Genomic DNA, 9,390 nt, shown 5'->3' on the forward strand with positions numbered 1-9,390 from the left:
ACAACTGTTCCTTTGGGTTTGTGAGACTTAAATCTTGAAAGTAGACTGTCCTACCTTCCACCAGCCTTGTTAGCACCCAACATTTAATTCACTACACATCCAGGGCCCCTCAAGGAAATCTCTCACGGCCCTGTCCATCCTATAGGACAGGGTAGAACTGCCTCTGTGAGTCTTGGGGCTTTAACAACCAGGCCATCACAAGGGAAAATGAGAACTGGCAAGTGACCCTTATGAAGGACATTCTAGAAAGCAGAATATTTGACCATAGAAATATACTTTACAATGCTGATGTTCTGGGACTGGGTAAATTTCTACAATGGTGTCCATGTTGATGAAATTCCCACGAGGTCCATTAATCCACAGAGATGGTAAATATTTTGCCATTGACATGGGGTCAAATCACAAGATTAGAGTCTCCCAATTGCAATTTGAGGCAATCGCTTATCCCTCTGTAGGACACTAGCTCATCAACACACATTTCCAATTCATTGTGTGCTACATACTCAAAAGCCAAAGTATTTTTAACAAGTGAGTACCAGGGCTGTGAAACTTACAAAACAATCAACAGTCCATACTACCAACACATTGAAAGTCAGTCAACAACCCAATTGTTTTTCAAAAGTCTCCCTTTTGTGAAAACCCTCTCATGGGTCATTATTAAAAATGTTTTATCAGAAAACATTGACTCTCGATTGAGCTCAGCAAATAAAAAGCTTGGTGGGGAGGAAAAGTCTCTTTAGTAAGCATCATTTAATGATTAGTCCCTGAAAGGTTTTGTTACCCTTCCAGCTTGAGAGAGAGAGAGAGAAGAAAGGGCAGTACAGAAAGCAGGCTACCATTAACCACAGAAAAATGGCATCTCAGCTCTGCCAGTGCAGAGGAGCTACTGGCTTGCCACTGGAGATGGGCTCTGAAAAGGGAAGAGCTGGGCAGATAGGGTTTCACAGCCCTTCCTGGAAATGATTGTTATTGGTCCTGGGATAGGAGAGACTCTTTAAAGCTGCCATCGACAATCAGAGTGATTGTCAATGGCACCGATGTGTGTCTTGGCAAAGAGGAGTGATTAAACCCACGCTTGCCTTTTACACATCCAAATTATTTTATAACTCTTTCATATTTGTTAGCAATTGATCATTCCTTTTTAAAAATCAGACAGTATCTCATTTTCCTTTTTGGGGTTTTCGGTTATTCCAGTAATACTTCATTAGGCTAATTAGTACCTCCCCCAAAAAACAGTCTCTTTTAGACTTAAAATTAAGGGTAATATCATTAGGCTATTGTTATTTCAACTATGACCCAAGCAAGCTTAATTCACTTATGTGTATAACATACTTAATAGAAACAGTTGTTAGTAGCTACTGTTAATTGGTATAGAGTGCATCCTAATCATCAGGAATTGCAAAATAAAGCAACTCGGTGGAAAATTCTATTAGAAGTCCAATTTTCATCAGATATGAACCAAGGTTACAATGTTTATTATAGGGACTAGCTCCTGGAGTGTGGCAAAAATAATTCTTAAAACAATTCTCAAACTAGGCAGCAAAATGCACTACCTGACACTAGACTGGATCTAGTACCCAAGGGGAAATAGAAGTAGTGTTATTAAGACAATTGACAAAACTAGAATAATGTCCATGGATTAAAATATTTTGTCTGTGCTAAATATATTGACTGGTTGAGAGAGGCCAAAATGTCTAGTTTATCTTCAAATCATCTAGAAAGAAAAATATTATCTCCTTAAATATGTTTTTTTAACCATTGGCGGACCACAACCAGAATGCTCCTTAGAAACAAGGATAGCCAGACGATGTGCTTTAAACATGTTATCAGGAGAGCCCAGAAAAACTCCAAATCAAACTCACTGCCATCAAGTCAGTGCACAGCAACCCTGTAGGACAGGTTAGAACAGTCCCTGTGCATTTTGAAGACTAAATCTTTATGGGAGTAGAAGGCCCCATCTTTCTCCTGAGGAGTAGCTGGTGGTTTAGAACTGCTGACCTTTTGTATTATAACCACCAGGTCTCCTTCAAGAGAGACCAGTCTCGGGAAAAGGACACTAGGCTTGTTAAAGAGAGGCAGCCCCACAGCAAGATGGCTTGACACAGTGGCTATAACAACGGGCTCACACATAACACTCGTTGTGAGGATGGTGTGGGATCACGTAGTGTTTCACTCTGTTGTACATAGGGCTGCGATGATGGCAACAAATTGCCAATTGAGAAAGAAACTCATTCAGCCACCAAAATTTGCAAAGCCAGAAAATGCCACATCCGGCTACATCTCTGGTAGCAAAATAAAATTAGTCTTCGCTTTCTTGGAAGAAGTACAATCAGAAGGGTCCTTACAAGCAAAGACGGTGAGACTTTGTCTCCTGTACTTGGGACATGTTGTCAGGAGAGACCAGTCCATGGAGAAGGCCATCATGCTTGATGTAAAGTAGAGGAGCAACGAAAAAGAGGACGTCCCTCAACGAGAGGGATTGATACTATGACTGCCACGACAGTGGGCTCAAGCCTGAGAACAGGATCAGGCAGTTCTTCATTCTGTCATCCACAGGGCAGCTAGCAGTCAGCACCGCCTCAAGAGCACCTCACAACAACAGTTTGGAAACAACTTCCTCTAGGAAGGCTCTAGATCCCTAAGGATATTCATCAGATAAACAATTTCCAAAATATCTAAATTTTCATGCAAACTGTGTAATCAACAGCTATACAAAGCTGCAACTATTATTCAATTAATGGATTCCTTTAATTAAACGCAGTTTACAATGTCCTCAAGGTCCTCAAACTGACGCATTTCTATTCTCCCCATGACATTTTCCATTCAGATCAGCACACAATCCTTCTTCGGCCAAAAATTGTCATGTAAATAGACTCCAGGCATGCCTGTCCTACATATTCACCAGACCTGCCCAGACATGTCTCAATCCCTGCTTCTATTTCCATGGACCCCCCCCCCCCTCAGGAGTACTTGAAGGTCCCTGGGGTTTGCCACCCTTGGACTTCAGAGATCTTGGCTGGTCCCATCAAGATTCCTGAGGTTGAGTCCTTCGGACACTTAAAAACATATTCGCTGGATCAGATCAAGTGTAGTGCTGGCAGAGCTATAATTTGTCATTTTTCTATTTTAAGATTATGGCCAGGGAACCAACTGGTCATGCGAGGAGCTAGAGAGACTACCACCCAAAATCACTTGTATTCGTCCCCCAAAGACTTCCATCTCGAGATGAAAAGCAGTATAAATCTCTCTCAAGAACTAGAGACCCAAGTTTGAGAGGAGGTTACAATTCTGAGGCAGAAGAGGGGGTTGCTCCAGCAATTCCACTTGGAAGAAAAGAGCTTGGTAGGATTTTTTCTGTTCTAGCTAGCATCAGGAAATTGATAGGATGACTTCATGATCGCAGCCATAAATAGTGAAAGATGAGGGTGAAGGTCAATTATAGTTCCTTTGGATGGCCATGGTCTATGGCTCAGTGACAGCAGGTAACAGAGTGGTTGGCATACTCAAAAGGCCAGTGAGACCTGGAGCTTCTGAAGTGGTCTTCCACACAAAATCTGTGTCCTAAGGGAAATCACCAAAATAAACTGAGGGTTGGATTCCCTGGGCATGTGGCACCAGGATGTAATCAGCGGAGCTCCAAAATAATATAGCACTGCGTTATTCAAGGTGCAGTTGTTAGGTAGCAAGATAGGGGGTTGTTTTTCTCCATGCCTGGGAGTCCCCAACAGGAAGTTAGCAGCCCATAAACGCTAAAGGGTCTGCGCCAATTCAGACCCGAATCAGGTGGGGTGGTACACCTGGATTGGCCCAATCTAGGCCAGGTGGTCTTACTTCAGCCAGTGGGGTCAATCGGTACCGCTGACCACGCCTCCCAGCAGAAGACCTCCAAAAGGCTGGAATCAGAAGACCCTCTCTTTTTAACCAAATGCCCCTCCGCGGTCTCTCTGTGGTCTCAGAATCTAAAATTCTAAATGAAAGTTCATGACAGTCCGATCTTGAACCTGCCTCAAAGTTAATATTTTGTCCACTTCCATTTCTGAGCTCTTGCATGCAACAGATTTCAGAAGCTCTGCCCAATGCCTTAAGGTGGAGGGAGTTCCAGCTTCGTGAAGCCAAAGGTGTTGTTCATCTCACACCACCTTCTCTAAGGAGGAGGAGACCTAAGCCACCAGCTGCACTCTGAGAGCAAACTAGAGGTCATGGTAAGTGAATTGCTCCAGGGGATGCCTTCAGAGCCGGTGAGGGCCCAAGGTCAACACAGCAGGAACCAAGAGTGGAGGTCCCCTCTCTCCCTTTTCTGTCTTTCTTCTGCTCCTGGTCTCCTAGTCTTTCCTACCGGAAGCATCTCAGCTATTCTCTCATCAGAACCTTAGCTCCAAAAATTCATATCCATTTCTCCACACACTCCTTTCAAAATTCTTGCTGTGTATCTGTGAATGTTGCCTTCTATAAACAGCTACATCTATGATGTCATGCAGCAGGGAAATCTTCCACAAGTAGCAATTAGTGCCCCTGCACAAATAGGAGCTCTGGACTCCGTGACTTCTTTAAATGCCTGAGCAACAGTTTACTGACATTTCTTTCCCATGTTTCCTGTTATTCTCTTGTATTTCCCAGCCTTCACCGTTCTCCTGAAGCAGCACCTACATTCTCTCCCCTCATGATGAGGGAGCCTTATTTCATCCATTTGTTTGCTGAGTTCCATCGAATGTCCTCTCTCGTCCAATCTCAAAGAATCTCATCTTTGTAGATGTCCCTGCCCCCAGACCACATCTGCCCCCAGACCACATCTGCCCCCAGACCACATCTGCCCCCAGACCACATCTGCCCCCAGACCACATCTGCTCCAGAAAGTCTCTCTATTACAAGCTTTTTCTGTTGTGACTTCCCTACATGATAGTTTTATTAACCTAAGCCTATAAATATGCTTCATAGTTTTAAAAATAATGTTGTATAAATTTAAACAAATTAATAAAGTTAATAAATTCAGAGTTAAATTTTGTTATATGTACAGTTATTTTAATAGGTGCAACTCCTAACAGCAGTGTATGTAGAAGGGACCAAACTGTCCCACAGTCCTGCACCATCCTGACAATCACTGCCATACTTGAGCTCACTGTTGCAGATCCTGTGTCTTATCATCTCATTGAGTGTTTTCTGCTTTTTCACTGACCCTCTACATTCTGAAGCATAAAGCCCTTCTCAGTGATTACGCCCCCAAACCTAACGTCTTCCTTTAGGCATGATTCTAGGAGTCGTTTCTACTTTCTGCCTCTACTGTTGGCTGCTCTTTCTCACTCCCTTGCTCACTTCAGTTGGGTCCTGTCTTCTACCATCAATCTGAAAAGCCTAGGTCAAGATAATCAAGGACTTTCTAAACTGCCTGATAAGATGAACTCAGTGGGGAAGCTTTGGTTCTTATCTAACAGAAATCTCTTTGAATTGCACACTGGTAACCAGACTCTTATCAATCCCCTTGGCTTTATAGTCCTATCCTCTCCAAGCTCACCATTTCCTATTGTCTATAAGTTAATATTCTTATGGCCTGTTACAAAGAGATCATGAATGGACAACTTCTGGATTGTGTTTGACTTTAAGTACATTTTATTTGACCATGTAAACCTATAAATTAGTTACAAATGAATATTGTTAAGCACCATTGAGTCTGATTAACAGGTCCACCTTTGTACTTGCTTAATCAGAGACCTTTGAAAACAGTAAAACTTGTACCAGGTGAATCCTTAAAATCATGTCTTTGCCTTTTAACAGTGTAAAGAGGTCATTTGTAATAGACTTGCCCAGGGCAATACCTCCTCTGATTTCTTGACTGCTGCTTTCATGGACCTTGATGGTGGATCCATGTAAAGGAACTCCCTGACAACTAAAGCCTGGAGTCTTTGCTTTGCGTGAGGACGTGCTTCAAGTGTTCTTCACTTTCTGCAGGCAGAGTGGTGCCGTCTGCATGTGTTGGGTTGTTAATGAGTCTCTCTCCAAACCTGATGGTTTATTCTCCATCAGAGAGTCCAGATCTTGGGTGACTTGCCCAGATACAGAGTGAATAAGGATAATAACAGTACACCTCTGTGACAAACACCTTTTCTGATTTTACCTTGTTCTCTTCCAAAGACTTGGCCTGTGTACAGGTTCCGAGTGGACCAACGGAAGGGGTTTAGGATGCCATTCTCCCCGGTGTTATTCATAAATTGTTATGATCCGTATAGTTGAATGCCTTTGCATAATCAATAAAATAAAGGTCCATGAAAAACAGATAACTATCTCTCCAGCATGCTCTGCTTTTTGCCACAATTCATCTGATGCCAACAATGATAGCCCTTGTTCCATGTTCTCCTCCCAAAACTGCTTGAATTTCTTGCAGCTCCTACTGCAAATGTTTAACATTTATCTTCAACAAAATTGTATTTGCATGTGATAATGTCACTGTCTGAAAATTATGAATTCCAGTGGATTGTGTTTGGTTTTTGTGGATTTTTATTTGCTTCAACTCATTTGGTAAAATTGGCTTTATTTTAGAGCAAGACGGCAAAATACAATGTAGCCTAAGGAAAGTAGAAAGCAGTTTGTATAAGCTAAGTCTCACCTATGAAGAAGACCACCATTCTTTGTGCTGCAAATAGAAGTCTATGTGTCAAGTGGTCCCATGTGGCTTCTGATGTCATATCATCGATTGCTTAGCTTCGTTGTTAAGAATCAGATCACAGTTTTCCAGCTGACTGTGATGATTATTAAACCATTGCAAAAACTTAAAAATTTTGAAACACTATCATCACATGAATCAATGTCTTCCTTCAAAAATATTTTTTAAATTATTTTATTGGGGGCTTAGATTATGTTGCTTTGGAATAAGCACATATATGAATCTCTTCTGGTCGATCAATTAGCCAGTTGTCTGTCATCCGAATCTCTTGGCAGAATGAGTATGTCCAGGACTGCATCAGCTTGTTGAAACCTGTCGATTGATCGTCCATCAATTCCTAAAGTCTTATTTTTCAATAATGCCTTTGTCCCCTCAGTATCACCAATTCCTGATTCTATGATACATTTTGAAATGACTGCGTGCTGATGAATTCTTTTTGGTACAGTGACTGTTCTATTTTCTTTTATGTTTCCTGTGTCTATCAATATTTTACCCACAGAGGCTTCATTACTGCAGCTCAAGGTCTGAATTTTTCTTCAGTTCTTTCTTCAGTATATTTTTTTCTTTTATTTTCAAACACAAGCCTTTCCCCCTTCATTAAGATATATTATTTCATCTTCTTGACTTGTCCTTTGAAGTTTCTGCTCAGCTTTTACTTCATGTCTTCTTTTTAGCTTTAGCTTCTGACACGAGCTAGTTTCAGAGTATCTCTGACTTTTTTTTTTGCTCTTTTCTCTCTTTTTAATGGTCTTTTGCGTTCTTTATGTATGATGTTTTGATGGCAAGGAACAACTCGTTGATCTTTCATCATCAGTGTTCAGTACTTCAAAGCTATTTTTGAGATCATCTAAATTTAGATCATTTCATATGCATACAAAAGCTGGATAATGAATTCAAAGGACTAAAGAAGAACTTAAGTGTTGAATTATAGTTTACACAAAGAAAATTTAATATGGCATGGACTTCCAAAAAAATGAGCAGATCTGTCTTGGAAGAAGTATAGTATAGCCTGAATGGCCATTAGATGCAAGGATGGTGAATTTTGTCTCACATATTTCGGACATGTTGTCTGGAAAGACTGGGTCTTAAAGAAGGACATCAGTCTTGGTAAAGCAGAGGATCACGGTAAAAAGAAGATCCTCAGTAAGATGTATTGACATAATGATTGCAACTGTGGGTTCAAACATGCGTACCCTTACGTAGATGATACAGGACAGGGCTGAATTCCTTAAGATTTTGATGGGGTCCTTAGAAGTCAGAGACAACTTAGTGGCATCTAATAAAAACAATAGAGCCAGAACATAAATTACTGAGGGACTTAAGGCTTGGAGACAAATGGTCTCAGGTTTCTTTTGGAAGTGACCTAAAATTGATTGCAAAGATGATAGTAGAATTCTGTTAATATACCACTCTGTTAATACAATACCATTGCTTTAAAAGGTTGTTTGGTATGCCACTGTGTTAGTCTGGGTACTTTAGAGAAACAAATGCACAGAAAATCATGTATAAAAGAGAGTTTTATATAAAAGTTAAGTGCACATCAAGAAAACATCCCAACCCAGTGCTGCGTAAGCCCACAAGTCTGACATTAACCCATATGTCCGACACCAATCCACAAAGTCCTCCTCCATCTCACAAAACAGATGCAATGATGCCGACTGCAGGAGGAAAGCTGAGTCAGTGAATGTGTAATCATCTCAGTGCTGGCAGGGGTCGCCACATGGGTGCTCCAGTACACAGGGCTGCATCAGGGTGGGTCCATGTGGCTTCTCCTCAGGGATGTCTTGCAGGAAGTGAGCCTTGCCAGCTGAAACAGGGAACCAGTGAGGCAGCTGCACCCTGGTCCGACCATCAGAAACAAGAGAGCTGAGAACTAGAAAGGGGAGGTTCACTGAGTCATTTATCCCTCCACCCTTCAATTAATCTCACATATTTTTATCAGCCAGGTTGGCACAATAAACTAACTATCTCAGCCACTTATATCTCAATAAAGCTTAAAAAAAAATCTCAGTTTAAGTGAGAAAATTTCAGTCTCACTAAATTTTAAATTTTCATTTAGAAAATTTGTTTCAATATCATTGAACCAACTTATAATGGCATGCCTTATTTACATTTGAGCACATTCAAATTTTATACCCATATTTATTTTGATTTGTACACTCTTAAATACCAGCTTTATGATAGTAAACTTTAAGTAGGCTCTGAAATTACAGCTCTAGAAATTTTAGTTATTAAGGCTTCGGTAAGGAGGAATAAAACACAACCGAATCTTTTCCGGGATTAGAACAATGCCATGATTAAAAATATGCCCTGGCATTAGTGGCTGGTTTGTAAATTTAAATTTTTTATCTATACTAGTTTTAATAGTGTACGAACTGCAAACAAGAATCATAGTTTAAAGGGAGAAGAGCGTATTGTACCGTTGTAAAGTTCACGTTAGCCTCATTACGAAAACACTCACTGACACAGCACAATGCGCACAGCCAATGTTCTGCATCCTTATTTGGAGAGTAGCCATGGAGACACGCCCCACCCACCCCCAAGCTCGTGAGCTGCCATCTCAGGTGCAACTATTGATATCTCTCCAACCAGAGGAAAGAAAGCCAAACTAAATTCACTACCAATACGTTGGTTCTGACTCCTGGAAAGCCTATAGGACAGGATAGAACTTCCCCTGTGTATTTCCAAGACTATAACTCTTTGAGGGAGTAGAAAGCGATGTCTTTCTCTGGGGG

The sequence above is a fragment of the Tenrec ecaudatus genome, chromosome 2 (assembly GCF_050624435.1).
Source record: "Tenrec ecaudatus isolate mTenEca1 chromosome 2, mTenEca1.hap1, whole genome shotgun sequence".
NCBI lineage: Eukaryota > Metazoa > Chordata > Mammalia > Afrosoricida > Tenrecidae > Tenrec > Tenrec ecaudatus.